Consider the following 26,962-nt stretch of genomic DNA (forward strand, 5'->3'; position numbering starts at 1 on the left):
GGATCTGATAATACCCGCTCCTCAAGTCCTGCTCACTGAACCACCGCACCACTCAGGTAGGACAGCGAGTCCTCAGTTCTCAGGACCATATGCTGGTCAGGGACTGTAACCTGTTAGAATCCAATAATCTACACACATCCATACCTTCCCATTCTTTTTCTTGGCCACCACAACTGGAGGCGCATGAGGCCTTCCTTCAACTTCCACTGATGCTGCCAGATGTCCTGCACCTCTGCAGGCAGCAGTTGCCACAACCTTTCTCTGAACGGGATGTCCTCAGTCACCCGGATGGTGCAGCAAGTGCTCTTGGAACAACCCACATAAAACTCAACAGTAGAAAAGACATCTTCCAGCTTCAGTATCTTCTCTATCAACCTCTTCTTCCAACCGCCAGGTAGCGGGGAGTCTCTAAAGTCAAATAACTCAGCAGTCAACTTTCCCTTTTTCGGAGAGAGTCTCTTCCCAGCTTGTCTCACAGGGACACTAGACATTACCGTCACTGGTGAAAGGTGTGCCATTGGCAACCCCTGTCTGAGGGTGACCTCCAACTCTGAAGCATTCCTGACACTCACTGTCATCCTGTTCAGCTACACAGCTGAGGGCTTCTACAATTCGGGCTTCACCGGTACCCCAGCAGGTAAGCATCACTCCTCTTCATGGTCTTCCGGCTCATCCACCAAGGGGGTCTCAGTATTAGGCATTTGGGGATTCCTGTCACTCTAGCTACTTCCCCAGCCTGTAACACAATGGGTTTGGACTGGGTGTAGTGCAAAGTCCCTCGTTTATGCTCATCATCCAGTCCAGTGTGGCCATGCTCTTCCTCAAAAGCGGCTTGGGATCACAGGGTGAATGGATAATGTTTTCAGGAAGCTCTCTCCAACTCTCTCCTTGCAGGGACCCTTTAGCTTCCTCACAATAGGAGTATTTGTCCCCACAAGAATTGAAGCATCGCCCAACTTTACCGGGTCCCGGCAAACCACCTCTAATGTATCAAGGACCTCAGCTACTCCCACATTGGCCTCTGAAGACTCCAGCTTCAATGACAAGTAGCCATTGTCCAGATATTCATCTATACTACGACCCCAGATCTCTAGAGCACTGAATGGTGTTAATGGAAAATGTGTCAAATACTGGTTGTAAAATGAACTGTACAGCAGAGTAAACTGAGAGCCGATGTCAAGTACGGCTCTAGCATAAATACCCTCACTCCATAGGGATACACTGGAGCTTGTCCCACTAAGCCTTCAGGAACAGGTCTTTTTGCTGTAGGGTGTTCCTTGATACATTGCTGGAAATGTGTTCCCCCACACCCCAGGACACCAGGCCAATCCCTCACTGGATCACTTCTAAGTTTCCCTACGTCTCTGTCTGCTTAGGTACCCGGCGGTTCACTCTCTGAGGGGTTTCCCATCATTTACATTCCCGACTGAAAAGTCCATCTTCACCACAGTTATAATAGACAATACCAGCCACTCCCCTTCTCCCAGGACTGCATTCACTTGCAGCCCTCTGCTCAGTCCGTTACCTCAGGGGCTTTATCAGCTTTATTGCGCAGGGTGGTTGCACCCATCAATAGAAACAGAGACATCTCAGTCCTAAAGTTTGCCACGAGCTCCCGAGGTGGGTTATCAGTGGTCACCTCAGCCAAGGGGGGCTACAACCAAGGATTGAACCCTGCTGACGAAGGCCTCCTGCACTTCCATTGTGTTCCCCTCCTCTCTTACTTCTCTGATCAGCTCGACAGATGAGGGAGTGGGGCACGTCTTGAGAGACATTCGGATACCCCTGAACGATCAGGTCTGGTGCTTGGTTGCCTTTCACCACTTGGTTCTTTCTTAACTCATTCACCTCAGCTTTGAATGCCCCCCCCCCCACCACACCACAAGCAACTCAGCTGCCCCTCTAGCTGAAAAACATAGGTGAAAAGTTTCTCCCCCTTCTTCTAAACCGTATTCTGAAACCCTGTCATAAGCTCCATTGGGCTTCCCGTTGCATCAAACACACTTTCTAGTGCTTGCATGTAGCCCGCAAAGGTAACAAAGGGGTTCTGTGTCTTTACGGATCTCATTACATCAGCAGCCATCCCCTTCAAACTTTCAACGAATTACTGTCTTTTTATGTTATCAGGGCACCACCGCTCAGCCAGCATCTGAGAGGTCTGCTCTGTCCAAGTCTCATGCACCTCTTCCCCTTTAGGATTAGGCTTCATTACTGAGAACATTCTCAGCTTTCGATAACTGGGGCCCTCCACCTGTGCACTGGGCCATTTATTCGCTGGAGAGGTAAGGGCCGATACCAACTCAGAATGCTCACCCCTCGCTGGAGGACTCTTTAGACCTTCCATGTTAGACCACTCTTTCTGCTTGCTCCGCAGAAACGAGAGCAACCTGTCTTTGAGGTTTCTGCCACCAGCTATGCAAGACTCGACTTGCAGTTCAGCTCTCTCCCCTACACCCCCTTCTCTTGGAAACTGGACAGCCAATGGCCCCCCCTTCATCTTCCAGGGCCCCAATAGTATCATGCAGTTCCTCTGCTGTTACGTCATAACTAGTCTGAACTAAAACAAAGTCTTTGCCCACTGTTTTATCAAACATGCGCTCTATAATCGTAACTGCTCCTACTGCTTTAATGGTACTTAAAATTCGCATTAACAATTTTCAGGGATACAAATGTCTACCCCACTCAATTCCTATGCATTCATTAATGGTAACCCTGTGGATTTGCACCACTGCTCAACCCCTCCATCATCCATAACCACGTATTCTATTCACTCTACTGGACAGTAGTTCAACACAGGGTTAAACACTCAACCCACTGCATCAATGCTGAGGGCAATCACACAGCATTCCACGAAATTGATCCCAGACAATAACCCCACAATGAAACCCCCGGGTTCCTTGGCCGTGTAAGTCCAGGGAAGACACTGTCCAGTCCCACCAAACTCGAGGGATTGAGACAGGTCTCCCACCCCAAACCCCTGTTTGTGTGGTTGCTGTGTAATTTGCTACCTTGTTACAAATTAATGCCACAAAGTAACAGACCGTACATTGCATACGGTTAAAGGAATTAAATTTATGAATCTTAACTTAACTAAAAGGTTAGTTAAGAAAAAGGCCCATTTTAATTAAACAATCAAATGTGCACAAGTTGGAACTCATCTTGAACTTCTCCGTCACTCACGCTCTGGGCCCTCAGTCAGCATGACCATCCACACCACCTTCTGAATGTCACTTGCAATCCATTTCAAACAAACAGATCTCCCACTGGATCGTACGCTACGACCAGTTCACCCAGCGTCTTCTCTCTTCATGTCCCACCAAACCAATGCTTAAGACTAACCTAATTGGATGGCACATATTCCTCATGGTCCCTCATCTTCAACAATAACCCAAACGGGCTGAGAGCAGAACAGACTGCTCTTACAGAACTGCTAAATAAAATACCTACAGCACAACAATAAAGATGTGACCAGGGCATTACACCATTTATTGGATGGGTTTGGAGAATGTTCATCACTCTGCCCTTGGATGTGATATGGCTATTTATTTACATTTTGCTTGGACTGTGTCTTAAGGCAGAATTGTTTGGTACTTTGTGTAAAGGAAACCAAGCAAACATGCACTCTCTAGGCTAAAGCATGTGTAATGGGCCCTTTTAAAATTCAGTTTGTATTAGTTTAAATTATTTTGTCAATGCATTGTTAATTTAAGTTTATACAGGTGCGAGTTAAATTGTTGATTCGTGGCAAACAGTAAGTTTGCATGGGTGTGTCAGTGTTCATACAATAGATAAACTCAATATCCTATAAAGTAGCATTCAAACGTTTATGCATCAGATTTACCTAAATCATATTTGCCCTAGACGTATTTCCAATCATATTTATTGGAAATGGTCTTCTCATCATTATTCTCCATGCATTGTAATGTTGCTGATAGGTTGGATTCACAGAAAAAACGAACTCTAGCTAATCTCACACTAGTAGTTTAGCTAATAGCAAAAATCGCACTAGAAATCTTCAGTGATCTTTCCAGCCTACTATTCCGATGAGATATCACCAGAATACACATCACTACACATTAACAATCATTCGTCTGGCTGCTTTACTGAGGCAGTACGAAGTATAGACAGAATCCATTGAGGAGAGACTGGCTTCCGTGATGTGCTGAGCTCTGTCAACTCTGCTGTTTCCTGTGGTCACCTGCAGAGCAGATGTAATTTTGGCATCTGTGAAAGATTTTCTGGGATCTAATGGTGAGAGGAGACACACTAAGGGAGTCAGTGCTTTCAAACTCCAAAACGCAGAGATGCTTTCCTAGACCAGATGACATATGAGCAGAATTAGGCCATTCAGCTCATCAAGTCCTCTTCGCCATCTCATCATGGCTGATCCCTGATCCCATTCAATCCCATTCACCTGTCCTCTCACGATATCCCTTGATTCCCCAACCAATCAGGAACTTGTCAAGTTCTGCTTTGAATATATCCACAGACTTGATCTCCACCACAGTTGGTGGCAGAGCGTTCCACAGATTCACCACATTTTGGCTGAAAAAATACCTTCTTACTTCTCTTCCTGCACTAGAGGAAACACCACACATCCACCTTATCTAGTTCTTTCATCGTTCGGTATGTTTCAATGAGATCGACACGCATTTTTCTAAGTTCCAGTGAGTACAGGCCCAACATTACCAAACGTTCCTCATATGTAAACCCTTCCATTCCCAGAATCATCTTTGTGAGCCTCCTCTGGGCTCTCTCCAATATCAATACATCCTTTTTAATAGCTGAGGCCCAAAACTGTTATCAATACTCCAAGTGCAGCCTAACCAGTGTCTTATAAAGCTTCTGCGTTATCTCCTTGCTTTTATATTCTATTCCACTTGATATAAATGCCAACATTACATTTGCCTTCTTTACTACAGACTCAATCTGTAAATTAACCTTCTGGGAGTCTTGCACCTCTGATGTTCGAATTTTCTCCACATTTAGATAATAGCCTACACTATTTTTCCGTTTACCAAAATGTGTGATCATACATTTGTCAACACTGTATTCCACCTGCCACTTTTTTGCCCAGTCTTCCAATTTGTCCTAGTTCTGCTGCAATCGCCTTGCTTCATCAACACTATATACCCCTCCACCTAACTTCAAATCATGCAAAAAATTTGCCACACAGCCATCAATTCCACTATCTAAATCATTGACAAACAAAGTGAAAAGTAGCAGTCACAATACTGACCCCTGAGGAACACCACCAGTCAGTGGCAGCCAACAAGAAAAGGCCCTCTTTATTCCCACCCACTGCCTCCTGCCTGTCAGCCATTCCTCTATCCATGCCAGTATTTTTCCTTTAACACCATTGGATTTTATATTATTAAGTAGCTTCATGTGAGGCACCTTATCAAATGCCTTCTGAAAATCTAAATCTCCTGCTTGCTATTTCCTCAAACTATTCTAACAGATTTGACAGGCATGATTTCCTTTTCACTTTACAAAAACCATGCCATGCCAAAAGGTTATTCAGATATATAAAAGAGAGTCAAGAATTGGTATCGGACCACTGGAAAATGTTGCTGGGGTGGTAGTAATGGGAGTCAAGGAAATGGCAGATGAGCTTAATAAATTGTTGATATCGGTCTTCTTCGTGGAATTCACCAACACAATGCCAGAAATTCAAGAGTGAAAAAGAGGCCAAAGTGAGTGCATTTGCTATAAGGAAAGCTGCTCCAAAGTGAGTGAAGCTGTAAGGACTGAAGATAGATAAGTCCTCTGAACCAGATGGACTGCAGCTCAGGGTACTGAATCAGTTTACTGCACAGACTATGGAAGCATCTTTCAAGAATTATGAGATCCTGGAATGGTTTTGGAGGACTGGAAGTTAAAGGGTCATTCTACTCTTTAAGGGAGGGAGGCAGAAGGAAGGAAATTATAGGCCAGTTAGCCTGACTTCAGTGGTTGGGAAGATGTTGGGGCCATTATTAAGATACATTTTTGGGGTGAGCACATGATAAAATAGACCAAAGTCAGTATTTATTTTGCCTGACAAATCTGTTGGAATTCAGAGGAAATAACAGGCAGGATAGACAAAGGAGTCAGTGGATGTTGTGTACTTGGATTGTCAGAAAACATTTGATATAGTGCAGCACATGAGGCTGCTTAGCAAGATAAGAGTTCTCGGTATTGCACGTCAGATAGTAGCATGGATTGAAGATTGGCAGACTGGCTAGAGGGAAAGAATGGGAATAAACGAGGTCAGGATAAGCCGGTGGTGAGGAAGGTAAATATTCATTTCAAGAGGACAAAAACACAAAAGCAACGATGTAATTCTGAGGCCTTATAAGACATTGGTCACACTGCACTTGGGGTATTGTGAGCAGATCCGGCCTCCTAATCGAAGAAAAATATGCTGACATTGGATAGGGTCCAGAGGAGAGTCAAAAGAGTGATTCCAGGAATTAAAGGGTTAACATATGAGGAGCGCTTCATCACTCTGGGGCTGTGCTCATTGAGTTTCGAAGAATGAGGAGGGATATCATTGAATCCTTCTGAAATGGTCTATGATTGCTAGAGCTGTTGGTAGGGGAATGGAAACCAATGACATAGAACAGAGCATGGAGTATTTGGTGTAAAGGTAGATGCAATGTTTAGAGAGACTGTGAGGAAGGATAGGCAGTTTGATCATTGGGAACCTCGAGAGAGGAGAGTGCCTTTTGATTGCTGATGGGATTGCTCGCTGCTGGCGAAGGACTGGACAGCCACTGTGCCTGAAGAATCTTACCCAATTTTTCTGCATTTTGGATACGGACTTGGACAATAGACTTAATTTCCAATCTTATAGTTTTTTACATTGTGTTTTTAAGGCTGATCTTTCTCATGTTTTTTTTGTGTGCAGGTGAGGGGGATTTGAGTTTCAATGTGCCAGTTTCATTTTTGTTTGAATTCTTGTGAGGTGAGGAGTGATTTGAGTGGTTGTTTATTGTGTCGCCAATCTTTTCTTTCTTGGTTTCACAGCCATCTGGAGAATAAGAATTACAGAGTTGTATGCTTTGATAATAAATGAACCTTTGATACGGATCGTTTTCAGTACATTCAACATAAATGAAAGCAACTGAACCAGTAATAATTTTAAATTAGTTTCAACACCGATCATGCAGGATGCAACAACCTTAGTTGATATGGATGTCATTTCTTCAACCTTGCACTCCTCCCTCAGCAAATCACGCAGCACTTATCACATACTGCACAGTAATTTGATATGGAAAGCACAAGAGATTGTAGGTGCTTGAATCTGGAGCAATAAGCAATCTGCGGCAGGGACTCAGTGGCTCATGTAGCATCAGTGAGAGGAAAGAAATTGCCTCAGAATCAGAATCAGGAAGAGGTTCATTATTACTAACACATTTTATGAAATTTGTTATTTTAAGGCAGCAGTACCATGCGAGCCATAAGAATTAAAGTAAGTCACAAAATAACAAATAATTACATAATGCAAATAAGGAAGAGTGATGACCAGTTTATGTGTTCAAAGGACGTAATGGATGTCCCTCTCTCCCAAAGCTGTGTCCTCTTGTCCTCTTGTTTTCCAACATTGTATTTCATCTGTCACTCTCTAGCCTATTCTCCTAATCTGTCAAGTGCTACTGCAGCCTACCTGTTTCCTCAATACTACCTGCCCCTCCACCAATCTTTGTATCAACTGCAAACATGTCAACAAAGCTATCTATTCCATCATCTAAATCATTGATATACAGCATAAAAAGAAGCAGCCCCAACACCGACCCCTGTGGAGCACCACTAGTCCCTGGCAGCCAATCAGAAAAGGATCCTTTTATTCTGATTTGCTGCTTCCTACCACTCAGCCAATGGTCCAACCATGCCGGTAACTTTCCTGTATTACTATGGGCTCTTAACTAGGTAAGCAGCCTCATGTGTGGCACTTTGTCAAAGGCCTTCTGAAAGTCTAAATACACAACATCCACTGAATCCTCTTTATTTATCCTATATATAGTCTCCTCAAAGAATTTCAACAGGTTCATCGGGCAAGATGGTTTTCCTTAAGGAAACCATGCTGACTTTGTCCTCTCTTGCCCTGCATCACCATCCTTAACAGTTAATTCTAACATCTTCCCAACCACTGAGGACAGCCTAGCCTTCCCCCTTTCTTTAAGAGTTACAGAGAAAATCCTTATGAAATATACCTCTGCAGAATGTGAGGAAATTATTTAATGGATATATATTTAAAATACTACTGGAAACAGGTTATGAATGGAAGACTTTAGACTACCACAGAAGACTTCAGAGAGAGCTTTCAGAGACACAAATCCCACTATCTTGACATTAGGATGTATGTCCCTACCATACATCACAGTTCGCTTTGAATCACACAATTACATTCATCACTCTTCTAACCAAAGAAGATACTTTATATCTTTTAACTGAAGTGAGTTTCTCTTAACCTAATGGTAACATGTAAAAAAGAAGCAAGCTCTAGCCAGAGCAGCCTTCAAGGACCTACCATTTTGAGAAGACCTGTGTTGACGTCAAAGTGGTTGAGGTCAAAGAATGAGTTTCCATCAGCACCTCTATTGTCCAGGATGACCACACCTGGAGAAGTACAGTACATCTAGCTGCAGCTCCTGGCAGACCACTTAGAGCTGATGGACTTGTGGATGGACTCACTATAGAGCACTTGGAATGTGAAGAATTTAGTAAGCATTGAGAGGTGTAGTAGACAGTGAGTTTAGTGAGCTGGTACAAAATGAGAGAAGATGGAGGACACAAGGAAGATGAAGTATGCAGTGCAGATGTTCGCTTGGCGCAATTCATCCATGCAATCCAGTTAGACACTCTTCCATGTTAATCCCATCTCCCAGCACTTAGTCAGCAGTCCTCTCATGCTAATGTTCATCTAAGTCCTTTTCCTACACTGTTAATGACCCAGATTCAAATTTTCCCTCTTGGAGTGGCGTTCAGGTACTAATCATTTTCTCAGTGAAGAAGATCCCCTTTAATTCCCCTCTAAATCTCTAACTCGTTACCCTAAATCTATGTCCTTCGTTTTATCTTCCTCTGATAGGGAAAAGTTTCCAGGCATAACAAGATTAAATTTTACTTGTCTGTTGAAAACTATTCATAACAAAGTGAAATACTGGAGGAGTGAGCAAGAGAAATACAGTGACTATAATTACAAGGAACTATTAACAGCAAAAACATACTATTTTCATTATAACATATTTTAATATCGCGGGGCAAAGGGCCCATTCTAATCCCATTATAAAAATACGTTGACAATAAACAGATCTATGCATATTGCTCTTCCTGAAGAGATGCAAGTTGCTTCCAGGCAAAGAATGCGTCTTTACCACCTTCTAGAAGTACCATCACTTGAAGATGCTCTTGATGGTGGAGACCTGTGATGGAATGGACTGAGTCTACATTCCCTGCAAGCCTGCTATTTCGAGGCTCTATAGCAGACTTTCAGTCAGAAAGCTATCCATCATATATCTATAAAAATATACAAGAGTCTTTAGTGAAGAACCAACTGTCCTTAAACTCCTAAGAAAGTAAAATCACTGGATTCCTTCTTTATGTTTGCACCAATGTGTTGGGCCCAGGATAGATCATCCAAAATGTCAACACAAAGGAATGTACTCACCCTTTCTATGACAGACTCCTCAGTGAGGAGTGGTGCCTGTTCTCCCAACCTCACCTTCCTGAAACCCACAATCAATTCCTTCCTTTGGCTGATGCTGCATGTCAGGTTGTTGTTGCGACATCACTCAACTCGATGACCTGTTTCACTCCTGTATGCCTCCCTGTCACCATCTGCAACTTGTGGAGGCTCATTCAAAACTGAGAATAATAGATCTTTGAATATTAGAGAAATCAAGTGATATGGAGAGAGGACAGATAAGCGACGTAAAATAGAAATAGTCTATGAATGGCTGAGCAGACTCTATTTCTGATCTTATTTGTTCTTAAGTTTGAATACACTGAACAATGCTATTTTGACCGTATCTGTTATGATATTTACTGCATGACAGTGAATAATAACTATCCTGAATGTTTACAGGATGAAATGCCATTTGCTTTAAATAAGACAAATAAGGCTTTAAATAAAGTTTGGGGTTATTTATACCGTGGAACTGGAGGATAATCTGGTTGGCATTACAATACCTGTAGGTAAAAGATGACTAATTTGGACGTTTACAGGGTATGCTAATGTCTGTAAATGTTTGCTTTACATTGCTCCTAGGGCTATTTATTCTCTGGGGCCTTAATGGTGATTTATTGAATGTTGATTTTCAGTATTTGCCTTTGTCTATCAGCTATGTTTGATAAATACCCAACAGTGCTCTACACCAATGCTCTAATTTTGAGAGTGTAAGGGAAAATAGGGCTTAACAACTAGTGTATCACAAAACTTTTAAATATTTCTTTAAATTAAGCTAATGACTCATGTAATATAAGTAAAAACATTATGTGCAAGATATTATACAAAGTACTGAAGATATTATTTTAATTTGTGTTCATTGTATTATAGTATATGCTCACTTCTCATTACTACTTTCAGGGAAGAGGTACAGAAGTCTGAAGTCACACACTGTATGTTTCAGGAACAGCTTCTTCCCTTCTGCCAATATATTTCTGAATGGTCCATGAACCCAGGAACACCACCTCACTATTTTTCTCTCTTTTTAACTACTTTCTAAAATATATTTCTTATTGTAACTTATGGCTATATATATATAATATTAATGACAGTACACAAATATTGAATAGATTTAAAACTGTGCCAAATGTGAATCAGATCCTGAGAAGCTGAGACTTGGAACAGAGCAGACATGATCATACTAAATTCAGGACAAGTTTGAGGAGCCTGGTAGCCTACTCATGCTTTCATTCCCTTGTGTGCAATTATATCGATTTCTGATGAAATCTCATCTGGAATATTGTGCAAGGGTTTGGTCTCCCTATGATCAATTCCTAGGTAATTTCAGCTGACTGAGAGGAGCACTCATTGAAAAATTATTCTGACGCCTGTCAAAGAGGTTCAAGGATGATGTTTTGCCTGGCTGGGCTGTTAAGACCTATGAGAAACAATCTTAAAATAATGGGTCAGTGATTCAGAACAAATGAGAACCCTCCTTCAAATGAGAAAGGGTCTTGAAATGTTGGAAACCTTTACCCAGCAGGGGTGTGGATTCTTAATTTCAAAGAACAAGACTGATATATCAGCCTGGTTTAGAGTCTCTAATGCATAGAATCACAGGAGGCTGCAGAGGGCAACTGTGACCGAAGACCTAAACTCACAATGGACATCATTTGAGTGAGCAGTGTCAGAGTGGTGATCTTGAGGCTTTAGCTCTTCAGAACTTTACAAAGAGAGGCTTCAGTCACAGAAAGCAAAGAAAGGCAAAGCTCTATTTAAGAATTTTTTCCCTTCCCTTCTTTATATCTGCTGAGCTAGGACAATAGAGATGCCAGGTAGGATAGTTGAATACTCCTTTTGCGAGATGTGGGATGACAGGGGGACCTACAGTGTACCTGATGACTACAAATGCAAGTAGTGCATCTGACTGCAGCTGCGAACAGCCTGCATTAAGTAGTTGGAGCTCAAACTGGATGAACTCCGGATCATTCAGGAGGCTGAGGGTTGAGAGACAGGACATATAGAGAGGTAGTTACACCAAAGGTGCAGGGCACAGAGAGCTGGGTGACAGTCAGGAAGGGAAAAGGGGTTAAGGAGCCAGTGCAGTGTACCCGTGACCATCCCCCTCAACAAGAGATATATGGATACTTTTGGGGGTGGATGACCTAACAGAGGAAAGTCGCATTTGTTGGGTCTCTGTCACTGAATCTGCCTTTGTGACTCAGAAGAGAAGTGGGGAGAGGAGGCAGGCTGAGATGATAAGGGATTCATTACTTAGGGGAACAGACAGGAGGTTCTGTGAGTGAGAACGAGATTACCAGAAGCTATGTTGCCTCCTGGGTGCCAGGGCCCAGGACATCCTGGATTGAGTCCTCAGCATTCAGTGGGAGGGTGAAGAGCCAGAGGTCATGATCCATGTGGGCACCAATGACATGGGTAGGGAAGTGACAAGGTTCTGCATATGGAGTTCAGGAACTTAGGTGCTACATTGAAGGCAGGACCTCCAGGATTGTGATCTCAGGATTGCTGCCCGTGCCATATGCACGAGAGGCCAGAGCTAGGAAAATTATACAGTTTAGTACACGGCTAAGGAGTTGGCGTAGGAGGGGTAATTTTTTGATGCAAAAAGTATCGTATGAAAGGCAAATGAGCTTGGGGGATAGATTATCACATGGAATTAGTTGTAGGCATTAGTGAGACTTGGTTGCAGGAAAGGCAGGACTGGCAACTCAGTATTCTGGGGTGCCATTGTTTTAGTTCTGACAGGAATTAAAGGAGGAGGGGTGGCATTACAGTTAGGGAAAATGCAGTGGCAGCGCTCAGTCAGGCCAGATTGGGGAAGGAAACTAGAGAGGCGATACGGACGGAACTGAGAAATAAGAAAGGTATGACCATGTTAACGGGGTTATATTACAGACAAGCCAACTGTCCTCAGGATTTAGAGGAAAAAATTTGTAAAGAGATGGCAGACTGTTTCAAGGAACATAAAGTTGTTATGGTAGGTGATATTAACTTTCCATGCATTGACTGGGGAATCCCACACTGTAATTAGAGCTTGTCAAATGTCTTTGGGAAAGTAAACTTCATCAGTACACAGAAGTACCAAAAAGACAAGGCAGGTGACAGAAGACTTAGCGCTAATAATATGGAATATTTTATTTACATTCCCCTTCAGAAGACAAACACAGCATATATAGTCTTTCCTCTTCACTGAAACATTCTGTCCTAGGTAACACCCCATTGAATCTCCTCTGCCCGTTCTCCAGCCCAATCACATTCTTCCAGGTTGGTGATCAGACCAACCTACTGTACATTCAAATTTTATGTATATAACCAACTGCAAGGTTGCAGCACCAATACTCTGTGGTCACATGCTTTCAATTGCAAAGAGCCCCCCCCCCTCAACCATTACCCCACCCCCCCACCTCCAATCACTAAGCCAATCTTAGATGAAACTTGCCAAATTATCTTGGCTCTCACTTTTTCATCTGGCCTCCCCTGTGGTATCTTGTCATAAATCCTTACTGAAGTCTACATGGTAAACATTAACCACACTATCCTCATCAATATACAATATTAATAAAAGTCTGGAAGGCAGTGATTGTGCAGCCAAATGCAGTAAGATTTAAAGTGTTGAAACCCAACATCTAGGTAGTGTGGAAATCCTGTGGAGTTATGAGTCTCTCAAACAGGTTTTCATTGCAGGAATGATCTAGGAAAAGGGAATGACCATATTGTAGTGATTGCCTTACAGAACAGTATAAAATACCTTTTCAATATCAGGGGACAAGTACTGCCCAAGTAGTCACAGCAAATCGGCATATTCTATAAGCAGCAGATAGCTTGACATTTTTATAACCTCTGATACAAGTCCTGTTTGATGCATTGTGCCCCTGGTGTCTGAGAGGGAAAAGATCATTTTGAAGGGAGAAAGAGGGAATTTATGTAGTAATGGGCTGGATTTTCCTCAGCCCTAAGATAAACATGGGTGGTTAGATCACCTAAATGAAGGAGAGGCAGCAGCTAAGAGAATGGAAAAAGCAGAGTCCATTTAGAGGGCCTGGGTCTGAAAACTTCCGAATGATTTGAAAGAGATGGAATGGTAGTTGTCTGATCTTGGGCTATCAATGGCACCCAGCACGGTCGGATAGTATCTCATTGTCAAAACATTTGGTTGTGAAATACAATTCAAAATGTTTGCTGCCACTCAGAATTCTAATTGATGGAGAATTTTCTTCTCCAGCATAGAGACATGTTAGATTTTTGCTGTTTCTTCTGCTTACTAATGTCATAGGAAACAGTTAATTTTGTTTTAAACAATCCACCTGAACTTAATTCACAATGAAGGCATTGTTGATTTAGTGCTTTCTTTGCAGTAAGTACTTTGAACTCTTGGGTGTCTGGTCAGTTCCCTAATCAACAATTGTCTACCAGAGGGCATAATCAAAACAATTATCTCATTATATGTCACATTTATTCTTCACGATCCTTACAAGGATTAAAATGCTGATTATATTTGCATTAAATAAGAGTGCTCATGCTGTGAAAGTAATGAAATGTGGAGTGCTTTGAGACAACTATAAGTGTGAAATGCATCATGCAAAGAATAAGTGTTTCCATTTGTCCTTGATGGGATGTATTTGGTTTTTTTACAGCCTGGCAATTATATACAACTATCTGAAAAGCAAGAGACTTTGATGAGTTTGCTACAGATACCACTTTTTCACATTTCCTGGCAATGTAGAATTAAAAAAAAGTCTTGGAATTAAATGGCTTATCTGCAGCATATAGAATACTAGTTAACAATTATAACCAAGTTCTGATTACTTGTTGAATTCCTATGCTGTCATCAAACATATTTATGTCATTAAATATATTAGGCATTGCGATTTTCCAAAGCAATAATTTTTTGAATTATGTACTGTAGGAATTACAAACTCAGGATAATGCAAATATAAATGCTGGCTAATCAATAAGATATGCCATTGGAAGTAACTTCGTATATACTGACCAAGGATGAAATCCATTCACTTTCAATTGCACAATAGTACTCTATGCCAGTAAAGGAAGCCAACATTTGTTTTCCATTAAAAATAAAGGAAATGATCCAACTAACATGTGAATGTGTAAATCATGCATTACTGGATATAAAAATGCTTCTTTTGTTCTGAGTTACTCATAATGTTTGCTAGCAGCTATTACTTACACTTTCTTGATAGTTCACAGCTGATGTTGACTACAAATGTTAGAATTCAAGAAGTGGACATTTGTAGAGGAGGAAATGAGGATGATGGAACCTGCAGTAATTTTCCAAATATTGTATTGGTTCCAAGTTGAAGAAATGGGTGCAGATTGAAGATATCACAGGTATTATCGGAGAATAGGAATATAAGTAGTAATTACAAGAAGCCAGAAATCAAACAGCACTTTAGAGTGAAAAGTAAACAAGGAATATCACAAATCATACAAGTCACATTACTCAAGAAAAATAGTATCTGACTACAGAATGGTGAATTATAGTAAACTCGCATTTAACCTGTGCTTATGCATCAAAGACTCTATTCTACCAGGCAAAAAATAAATCTACACGGAATGCTTAAAGTTAAAAGTTGAAAGTCCATTTATTATCAAAATATGCATACTGTATGGCAGCTTTGAGATTTGCCTTCTAGTAGGCAGCCACAAAACAATAAAACACAATAGAACCGATAATACAAACCTACACAACAAAGACTGTCACACATCCAATGTGCTAAAAAAGAACAAATTGTACAAATAATAAAAATGTAAAGAAGTAACACATTGAACATTAACAGCAGAGTCCCTGAAAGTGAGTGCACCTCCACGGAGCCAATTCAGTGCTAAGGCAAGCGAGGCTGGTCCAGGAGCCTGATGGCCATAAGCCACAGCTCCGAAGCCAGTTCAGCACTGAGAGATTGCTGCTGATTGCAAGGTGTCCAGTGGTTTACCAGAACGTCACCTGGGTTTCAGCACCTAAATTACAGGGAAAGGCTGAACAAGTTAGGTCTTTATTCTTTGGAGTGTAGAAGGTTGAGGGGGGACTTGATAGAGGTATTTAAAATTATGAGGGGGATAGATAGAGTTGGCATGGGTAGGCTTTTTCCATTGAGAGTAGGGGAGATTCAAACAAGAGGACATGAGTTGAGAGTTGGGGGCAAAAGTTTTAGGGTAGCACGAGGGGGAATTTCTTTACTCAGAGAGTGGTAGCTGTGTGGAACGAGCTTCCAGTAGAAGTGGTAGAGGCAGGTTCGGTATTGTCATTTGAAGTAAAATTGGATAGGTATATGGACAGGAAAGGAATGGAGGGCTATGGGCTGAGTGCAGGTCAGTGGGACTAGCTGAGAGTAAGCATTCGGCACGGACTAGAAGGGCCAAAATGGCCTGTTTCTGTGCTGTAATTGTTATATGGTTTATGATTTAAACCGCAAATTGCACTCTGAGAGTGATAAATACGTTGAAAAGAGCCGTGCAATTCACACAGCAAAGCTTGGTAATTTTGATTGTGAGTCATATGTGTAAATTTCCTCAAAGCAGGTATCTTAGGACCAGTGCTCATAGACAAAGTAGAGGACTTTTATGAAATAATGAAAGTCACAAAGCCAAGAATTTATTTTTAAAATATGCTACAGTAATAAATGTATGGTATTTTTTGAGGAATTCTAATGCAGCCAGCTCCACACCCCCCCTCACCATTTCCACAAGGAGACCTGCTGGAAAAGTCCATGTTCCAAGTCTATACGGGTATCTGTCCCACTCTTCTCCTTCGCTACATCAACAACTGCATTGGTGCTGCCTTCTGCACACATGCTGAGCTTGTTGACTTCATTAACTTTGCCTCCAACTTTCAGCCTGCCCTCAAATTTACCTGGTCCATTTCCGACACCTCCCTCCCCTTTCTTGATCTTTCTGTCCCCATCTCTGGAGACAGTTTATCTACTGATATCTACTATAAGCCTACAGACTCTCACAGCTACCTGGATTATTCCTCTTCCCACCCTGTCTCTTGCAAACATGCTATCCCCTTCTCCACCACATCTCCCCCGCATCTGCTCTCAGGATGAGGCTTTTCATTCCAGGATGAAGGAGTTGTCTTCCTTTTTTAAACAAAGGGGCTTCCCTTCTTCCACCATCAACTCTGCTCTCAAATGCATCTGTCCCATTTCCCGCACATCTGCCCTCACCCCATCCACCTGCCACCACACTCAGGATAGGGTTCTCCTTGTCCTCACCTACCACCCCACCAGCCTCCAGGTCCAACGTATAATTCTCCGTAACCTCTGCCACCTCCAAAGGGATCCCACTACCAAGCACATCTTCCCCCCCCCTTTCTGCTTTCCACAGGGATCGCTCCCTATGTGACTCCCTTGTCCACTCGTCCCCCCCATCCCTTCCCACTGATCTCCCTCCTGGCACTTATCCTTGTAAGTGGAACAAGTACTACACCTGTCCTTACACTTACTCCCTCACCACCATTCAGGGCCCCAGACAGTCCTTCCAGGTGAGGCGACACTTCACCTGTGAGTCGGCTGGTGTGGTATACTGCATCCGGTGCTCCCGGTGTGGCCTTTTATATATTGGTGAGACCCGACACAGACTGGGAGACCATTTCACTGAACACCTACGCTCAGTCCACCAGAGAAAGCAGGATCTCCCAGTGGCCACACATTTTAATTCTACTTCCCATTCCCATTCTGATATGTCTATCCATGGCCTCCTCTACTGTCAAGATGAAGCCACACTCAGGTTGAAGGAACAACACCTTATATACTGGCTGGGTAGCCTCCAACCTGATGGCATGAACATTGACTTCTCTAACTTCCATTAATGCCCCTCCTCTCCTTCTTACCCCAACCCTTACATATTTAGTTGTTTGTTTTTTACTCTCTCTCTGCCCATCACTCTGCCTGTTCTTCATTTCCCTCGGTGCTCCCCCCACCCTTTTCTTTCTCCCGAGGCCTCCCGTCCCATGATCCTTTCCCTTCTCCAGCTCTGTATCACTTTCACCAATCACCTTTCCAGCTCTTAGCTTCATCCCACCCCCTCTGGTCTTCTCCTATCATTTCGCATTTCCCCCTCCCCCCACTACTTTCAAATCTCTTAGTATCTTTCCCTTCAGTTAGTCCTGACGAAGGGTCTCAGCCCGAAACATCAACAGTGCTTCTCCCTATAGATACTGCCTGGCCTGCTGTGTTCCACCAGCATTTTGTGTGTGTTGTTTGAATTTCCAGCATCTGCAGATTTCCTCGTGTTAGACCTATTGTTCTGATGGAATTTCAATTAAATTAGGTATTCTCTTTTATTACCACCAATTTATCTTGCCAGCAATTCTTCACTGGCTCAGAGAATTCATTAGAGAGTTGTGGATGATAATTTAAAAAAACTAGGCAGTTGGTACAAAACTGAGACTTCGAAGATGCTTTAGATTAGAACTGAGGTTACAAGGGCAGTGTATATGATAGGCTGCACAGGGAGACAGTTAGAGCTGTTACAGCTCCAGAGATATGGCTTCATTCTGATCTCAGGTGTAAACTCTTCCTGTGATTATGCACAGTAGGCTTCTGTTGGGCATTCTGGTTTCCTTCCCCATCACTAATGCATGGAACTGTAGTTTAATTTGTCCCAGTAAATTGCTGGAAGTTTGAGGAAAGGAACATCGATGAGATAAGAGTAGTGAAAAACTGAGTGTTTGTAGATAAGCAGAGACTCAATGGACTGAAGAGACCATTTACATGAAGTCTTTCCTTATGTCCCCTCCCTCCCACAGCCCTCAAATACAGTTTCTTCTATGTCCTTTCCATTTTCAAGTTCCTCTTTATTCCATATATGTTTGAGTTCCTTTATCCTGCCCATGAACCATATCCCCCCTCTGCTTGGCACGTCCAGGTACCTTTCTGTCGTCCTACCCCAACGTACAATTTCCTCTGTTACTACTTCATGACTCCATTACTGAGTAACTGCACCCACCACACATCCCCTCTCATCCCCCATGTCCAGTCTGGTCCGCCTCTTTGTAACTGAGTTGTCCTTTGCCCTCCTCATGTCTGAGGACCTTATAAACAGGTTCCTCATTGCCTGCCTTTTCCGTTTACTTTCATGTCTCTTTCATCATATTATTTATCCCTGTCCCATACAATCCTCCTATCCAAGTTGCTCTCTGTTCCTCCCCCTCCCATAGCTAGATTCATCTCAGATTAATCCCTCTGCACTCCACCCCACGTATGCACCAGTATTTCATCGATTTTCCTCGGCTTCATCCTAATATTTGGTCTCCTCCATTGCTGAGTTCATTGCTCTTCCATTTGCAGACTATCTAGTTCTAAATAGGTTCCTTTATATCGTAGACAATGAACATGGACGTGCTTTTCAAGAAAGGCATCAGGGAAAATTTGGTAACCATAGATGTGTGAGCTTACATCAATTGTAAGAGCAATACTGGAAAACATTCTGAAGAAGTGGATTAATATCCTTCTCAGTGTTTATTTCTTTCCTGAGACAATTCCTGAACTACTAGGTTCCTCCAGATTCCAGCACCTACAGTCTTTCATGTCTCCTTATCTTGGGAGTGAAGCTGGTCAGTGGGTGGAACGTTTTGTAAATAGTGGCCATAACTCCATCCATTTCAAAGTGATTATAGAAAAGGATAACAAAGATTTTAGACTGGAAGACGGCCACATTCATTAACATAAGAGAGCCTGGGAAAAACAGATATGGAATACCTACTGTTTGTAGGTAAGACTACATCTACATAGTGAAAACATTCACAAAGAAGAAATAGCATGAGTTCAATGGCAAGAACTCCCTGCAAGGGTAAAAGCCAGGTTGTAGGGAACCTTGGATGTTAAGGGTTGGAAAGGAGAAAAAAGGAAGTATATGATAGACAAGCAACACACACAAAATGCTGGTGGAATGCAGCAGCTCAGGCAGTATCTACAGGGGAGAGCGCTGTCAACGTTTGGGGCCGAGACCCTTCGTCAGGACTTGATTTTGGCAATTAATGACATGAGTATTATAAAGCATAAGGAGATATTTAAAACATGAAATTGAGATGGCTAGAAGAGGTCATGAGAAATTATTGGCAGATAGAATTAAAGTAAATCCAGAGGTAATCTGTAAACATGATAATGGCCACATATATCAGGGACAACTGGAATAATCCATGCATGTAGCCAGAAGGTGTAGGCAAGGTCCTAAATAAATATTAGTCAGTTGCAGTTGGAGAATTCATTGATGATGTAGTGAAAGTCTAGTGCAGGTCTCTATAAATAAAAAGGAAGTACTCATTGCCTCTGTGGTCCTAAAAATTGATATATCACCAGCACTAGGTACGATTTATCCCAGGTTGCTAGGAGAAGCAAGGGAAGAGATCGCTGCTGCTATGGCTGAAGCATTCAAATCTGTGTTGGATGAGTGAGGTACCAGATGATCGGAGGGCAGCAAATATGATCCCCTTTTGTAGAAAGGCCACAGAGGAAAGCTGGTACTGTAGAGAAATAAGACTCATATTAGGTGGGAGGTTCTAGAAAAAAGTATGAGGCAGAAGATTAACGAGTACTTGAAAAGAGAGGAACTAATCAGAGACTGACCAATTTGATTTAGTTATATGAAGAGTTAATGAAGTAATCAATAAGGGCAGGATGTAGCTGAGACTCACATTACCTATTGTATATGTGATCTACTTTGGTAATGGTGTCCCACAAGGATTGGTACCGGCACTCTTGTGGTTTGAAATTTATATGAATGAATTGGATCTGGTGTGGGGTACAATATCAGTAAGTTTGTGCATACAAGAAGATTGGCAGAGTTGTTGATAGTGTGGAAGATAGTCAGAGGCTTTGAGAGATAGCAATGTGTTGGTGAAATAGGCAAAAAATTGTAGATGGGGTTTAATCCAGTCAAATATGAGGTGATAAATTTTAGGAGTATGCCATGAATGTCTGGGTCTGTGTGAATATTGAAGGTAAGAGGGATCTTGGATTATATCCATGGATCCTTAAAGTCGGCAACAAACATTGTTAACATTGTGAGAAAGCTGTATATGGTACTGACCTTTATCACTTGGGCACTAAATACTAAAGTAGGGACATTACGCTCTTGCAATGATTTGGATGTAAATGTGCAAGGCTTAATCAGTAAGTTTGTGTATGACACAAAACTAGGAGTTACTGTAGATTACAAGGAAATATTGATCAGTTGGAGAAAAGGAGTGGCAAATGAACTTAAATACAGATAAGTTGATGGACTTTGGAAAGTCGAACCAGTGTAGAAATTGTACTATGAATGGAACAGAGGGACAAAGTAGTACAAGGGCATTGAAAGTGGTGTCAAATAGACATGGTTATGAAAAAGGCTTTTAGTACATGGGCCTTCACTAGTCAAAGCACTAAGTATAGGACCTGGGACATTATTTTGCACTTGTATAAGTCCTTGGAGAGGCCACACTTGGAGTACTGTGTACAGTGTTGATGACCTTGTGTTAGAAAAGGTGTGGTTAATCTGGCAAGCATACAGAAAAGATTTATGAGGACATTGCAAGGACTAGAAAGCTTGAGTTAGAGGGAGATATTGGCCAGACTAGGTCATTATTTCTCAGTACAGAGGGGAATAAGAGGCAATGTCATAGGAATGCTTAAAATTATGAGAGGCATAGATAAAGTGGATGGCAATTTTTTTCCCCTCCAGGACAGAGTAGTTCAAAACCAAGGCATTGATTCAGTATATGAAGGGCAAAACTTAATAAGGACAAGCCACAATTTTTCATGCAGAGTGTGGTGTGTGTATGGAATGAGATGCTAGCAGTAGTTAGGGCAGGTACAATAGTATCATTTAAAAAGCACTTGGATGAGTACAATCAGGGTGGGACTTAGAGGGTTATGGGCCAAATGCAGGAATTTGGGATTAGCTGGTTGGGCATCTGCATGGCTAGGACTTGATGGGCCATAGGGCCTATATCCATGCTATATTGATCTATAAAATCTATGATAAAAATGCCATTTCTCTTCATTGAATCTATCACTCTCTCCCTTTTAATATGATCATTAAGAGATTCTGTGCATTTAAGAACTGGTGAGATTCTGATGTATGCATAATAAATTGTTGCAAGTTACTTTCAGCTGAGCCCATTTCAATCAGGAAATGCACTTTCCAACATTTGTTTTCACTGGCAATCTGATGGGGTGCATTAGCACAACATACAGCATACTAATGTAAGGGCAAAATCTGATTTCTAACTACAAACTACAAAAGAAATTTTCAAGGGACACCAATTGGAAAGGCAAATTCCTCAACTTTCAAGATCTTTCAACAAATTTGCATGCTTTTGTTTGGAATTACTGATAAACCATGTGTGATATTTATGGTAGAAATCAATTGTATTTAGACCATACGACATAGGAACAGAATTAGGCCACACAGCCCATCAAATCTGCTTCACAATTCCATCATGGCTGATTTATTGTCAGGAACAGGGCCAGATGGACCCAAACGCAGGATGCAGACACTGAAGTACTAGGGGGAGGACAGGATGGGGATGCCATGGCATTTAAGGGTAGAGCTGGGGTGCAGGTTGATGGAGTGTCACGCAAGCAGGGCGGAGCAGGCTCCCGGAGTTCAGGCAGGCAGACAGGTCCCCGGGGCTCGGGCGGGCAGGCAGGCCGGTCTAGGTGGCTAGATAGGCCGGCAGAGAGCCCTCCCTGGGTGGGCCGCATATATCCCAGGTACGGCCGCCTCCCAGGCGGGAACACCAGAGGCCTGGGCATGACATGGACCCCTAGGCGGGTGCGGGGCACAATCCCAGAGTTCGGGCGGAAAAGGAGGACGGGGCAGAGGAGAGCCCTCCCTGGGTGGGCCGCATATGTCCCAGGTACGGCCGCCTCCCAGGCGGGAACTCCGGAGGCCTGGGCACGACGCGGACCCCTAGGTGGGTGCGGGGCACAATCCCAGGGTTCAGGCGGAAGATGAGGACAGGGCAGAACCCCTGCCGAGCAGTGGCAGACCAGTCGGGGCTGCCCGACAGAGGCAAGGGGTAGGAACAGGCATAAGTCCAGGGTGACCAACACAACAGCCATGATAAGAGGAAAATCAGGAAAGGCCGGCAGACAGCACGACCGCGCGAACAACACAAATGAGCGGAGAAGCAGGACCAGCGCATGGGAAGAAAGGTGGGGGAGAGGACCAACCTGGCAGTACTGGTACAGGGCAGAGAAGCCTGATGAGGAGTGGATCTGAGCCCAGGCAGGATAACAGAATGCAGAGAAGAGTTTGAAGCCAGCAGAGAACAGGAAACAAAACAACCACCCACCTGGTCCCGGTCCCAAGTCCCCTTATAAACACCTGCAGCTCAATGAGTCACAGGTGTGCCTCCTTGAGCCAGGAGGGTCCTAACTAGTTCACGGGTGATGGGAGGGACAACTGCAGGACCCGGAGTCTGGAGCCCTCAGACCGGATCGAGACCCGGAACACGGATTCCGGACCGGACTGGACCCTGACATTTATTGTCCCTCTCAAGCCCATTCTCTTTGACACTTTTTCTAATCAAGAACCTGTCAATCTCCACATTAAATATGCAGAAAGATTTAGCCTCATATTGTCCACAAAGCCACCAATTCCATCTGCCAAATGGAAAGAAGCCATCTTAACATCACAAGACAGCTGCGGCCAGCCAGAAAAGGCCCCCTTTATTCTTACTCTTTGCTTCCTGACAGTCAGTCAATCATCTATCCATGCTTGTATCTTTCCTATAATTCCGTGGGATCTTATCTTAAGCAGCTTCATATGTGGCACCTTGTGAAAGTCCTTATGAAAATCCAAATAAATACCATCCACTGACTCTCCTTTGTCTATCCTGCCTGATATTTCCTCAAAGAATTCTGACAGTTTTGTCTGGCAAGCTTTCCCCTTAAGGAAACCATCCTAACTTTACTTATTTTGTCATGTGCCTCCAAGTACCCTGAAACCATATACTATATAATAGATTCCAACATCCTTCCAACCACTGAGGTTGGGCTAATTTGACATATAATTTCCTTCTGCCTCCCTCCCTTCCTAAAGAGTGGAGTGACATTTGCGATTTCCTGGTCCCCTGGAACAATTCCAGAATCTAGTGATTCTTGAAAAGTGATTACTAGTGCCTCCACAACTTATTCAGTTTCTTCTTTCAGAACCCTGGTGTGTAGTCCATCTGATTCAGATGACTTATCTATCTTTAGATCTTTAAGCTTCCCAAGCACTTCCTCCTTAGTAATACTTACTACACTCACTTCTACCCTCTGACATTCTTGAATTTGTAACGTACCGCTTGCGCCTTCCTCAGTGAAGACCGACACAAAATACTTATTAATTTTGCCAGCAATTTCTTTGTACCCCATTACTATCTCTCCAATGTCATTTTCTAAAGGTCTGATACCCAGTCTTGCCTCTCTTTAGTATATCCAAAAATCTTTCTGTATTGTCATTATTTTATTGGCTAGCTTACCTTCATATTTAATGTATCTTCTCCTTATGGCTTTATGGTGACCTTCTGTTGATTTTTAAAATCTTCCCAATCCTCTGATTTCCCGTCAGTTTTTGTTATATTATATGCTCTCTTCTTTGCTTTTGTGCTTTGTATTTGACTCTCCTCATCACAGTTGTATTACCCTTCCTTTAGAATACATCTTCATCTTTAGGATTTATCTACCTACTAGAAACTCCAGCCCTTTCTGTTCTGCCACCATCCTTGCTCATGGCACCTTCCAATAGACTTTAGCTAGTTCCTCTCTCATGCCTCTGTAATTCCCTTTACTCCACTGCAATACTGATATATCCAACATTATCTCCATCGTAAACTGCAGTGTGAACTGTATCATATGATGAATACTGCCTCCTGAGGATTCCTTTCCCAAAGTTCACAACATATGCCGGTGATGTTAAACCTGATTCTGATTCTGATTCTAATAAAAGCTGGTTCATTACACAACACCCAATCCAGAATTGCCTTTCCCTTTGAGAGCACAACGACAAGCTGCTCTAAAAACCCATCTCATAGGCATTCTGTAAATTCCCTCTCTTGGGATCCAGCACCAACCTGATTTTTCCAATCTGCCTGCATATTGAAATCCCCCATGACTATTATAACAATACTTTTTTTAAATGCTTTTTCTATCTCCTGTTGAATTTGTTCCCCACAACCTGGCTTCTGTTCGAAGCTTGTACATAATTCCCATCAGTGTCTTTTTACCCTTACAGTTCCTTAACTCTACCCACAAGTATACAACATTTTTCAATCCCATGTCACCTCTTTCTAAGGATATCAGAGCAAACCTACCCTTCCCTTCCTGTCTTTTTGATGCAATGTGTATCCTTGTTTAAGCTCCCAACTATGATCTTTTTTCAGCCACAACTCAGTGATGCCCATGATGTCATAACTGCTGATCACTAACTGTACAAGAAGATCATCTATCTTATTCCATACGCAATGTGCATCCAAATATAACAATTTAGTCCTGTATTGATCACTCCTTGATTTGCACCCGTGTTACACTTTATCTCATTTCACTGACTGTAATTTTGCCCTATTATCTGCCTGTCCTTCCTCACATTCTCACTATACACTACGTGTATACCTACTGCCCAATCCTCAGCCCTATAATTCTGGTTCCTGTACCCCTGCTAAATTATTTTAAACCCTCACCAACAGCTCTAGCAAAACTATCAACATAGATATTAGTTTCCCCTGGGTTCATATCCCTCCCTTTCTACATAGGTCATACCTTCCCCAGAAGGGATCCTGGTGATCCAGAAATCTGAAGCCCAATTCCTCAGCCACACATTCATCTGTCAAATCATGCTACTGTTACACTCACCGACATGTGCCACAGTCAGCCATCCATGGAGGTCCCAGAGGTCCTGCTTTTTCAGCTTTCTACCTAATTCCCTATACTCTCTCTTCAGGGCCTTATCCCTTTTGCTATCCAAGGTCGTTGGTACATATATGTACCACAACTTCTGGCCTCACTCTCCCCCTTTAGAATGCTTTGGACCCAACCCTGATCCTGTCACCTGGGAGTCAACGTACCATCTATGTGTGTCTATAGTGCCCACAGAATCTCCTGTCCGTTCCTCTAACAGTGGAATCCCCTATCCCTACTGCACTCATTTTCTTCTGCCTCTCCTTCTGAGCCAGAGATCCAGGCTCAGTGCCAGAGACATGACCACAGTGGTTTTCCTCTGCTAAGTCATCCCCCTTCCCCCCAAAACTACCCAAAGCAGTATATCTGTGGTTGAGTGGTATGTCCACAGGTTTACACTTCACTGGCTGCTTATCCCCTTTTCTCCTCATAAGGGTCCTGCACCTTGGGTGTAACTACCTCCCTGTATGTCCTGTGGATCAACCCCTCAGCTTTCCAAATTATCTGGAATTCATTATCCGTGATTATTATTTCCTATAAAGCAAGGAGGATTGTCATCAACGGTTCATTCGCCATCTGGAAATAATAACACAAGGAGTCTAAGCTTTTCCAGATATTCAGCATATTGGTTATGCCATACACTTGTAGAAGACCTTCAAACAAGGTACATCAATCGGCAATTGTGGGAACATATTTTTTAATCACAATCCTTAAGCTTCCTCCTTTGCAGCCACTGACCTATATTTCTCAGTTGTCTTCAGCATCAGCCTGGACCCAATGACGGATGCAAATTTTTATAAAAGTCAACTAAATAATCTACATTCCCATGGAGATTTTCTCTCCAGATCTTGTACAATACAAGTTCTTTTATATTCTTAGGCTATTCCTGAATAAAGTATGTTATGGTACCAGAGTGCCAAAACAGGCTGCCAGGAGAGCTGACTGAAACTTTGCTGTCAGGAGAACAACAGCCAAAGCTTTTTTCACTTCATTGAAATAATTTGACTGCTTAATGTTTTTGGATTTTTTAATTAATTAAATACTATTTTGGAATAATTTTTATTTCTCTAACAAGATTTTTTTTAAAAAATTCTGACTAATTCTGAAAGTTCATGAACCTGAAAGGATTTCACAAATGCTCAATTTAAAAGGCAAGTTTAATTGTTAGTGAACCTGGAATGTGCATGTCTTTGTTTGCCAAAGTCGTTCCATTATAACAACAGATCATTTTTGCTGGTAAAAACCGTCTGATGCCTCAGCCTTGCTGAAGTACTGGGAGCTACAGGACCATGTAGAAAGTGGAACTTCATCCTGGTTACAGAGATCTTGGAGTAGCAACAGATCGACCCCAATACTTCCCTGAAAATGAATATGAACTACTAACACTGAGTCAAGAGGGCCATGA

The 26,962-nt window shown here is 42.5% G+C and overlaps 1 long non-coding RNA gene across 3 annotated transcripts in view; it reads left to right on the forward strand.

Annotated features, from left to right (window-relative positions):
- The window catches only part of LOC132394066 (uncharacterized), a 94,487-nt gene that overhangs the window by 36,898 nt on the left and 30,627 nt on the right, over positions 1 to 26,962 (forward strand). The window lies entirely within an intron of this gene.

Source organism: Hypanus sabinus, chromosome 5 (assembly GCF_030144855.1).
Source record: "Hypanus sabinus isolate sHypSab1 chromosome 5, sHypSab1.hap1, whole genome shotgun sequence".
Classification (NCBI taxonomy): domain Eukaryota; kingdom Metazoa; phylum Chordata; class Chondrichthyes; order Myliobatiformes; family Dasyatidae; genus Hypanus; species Hypanus sabinus.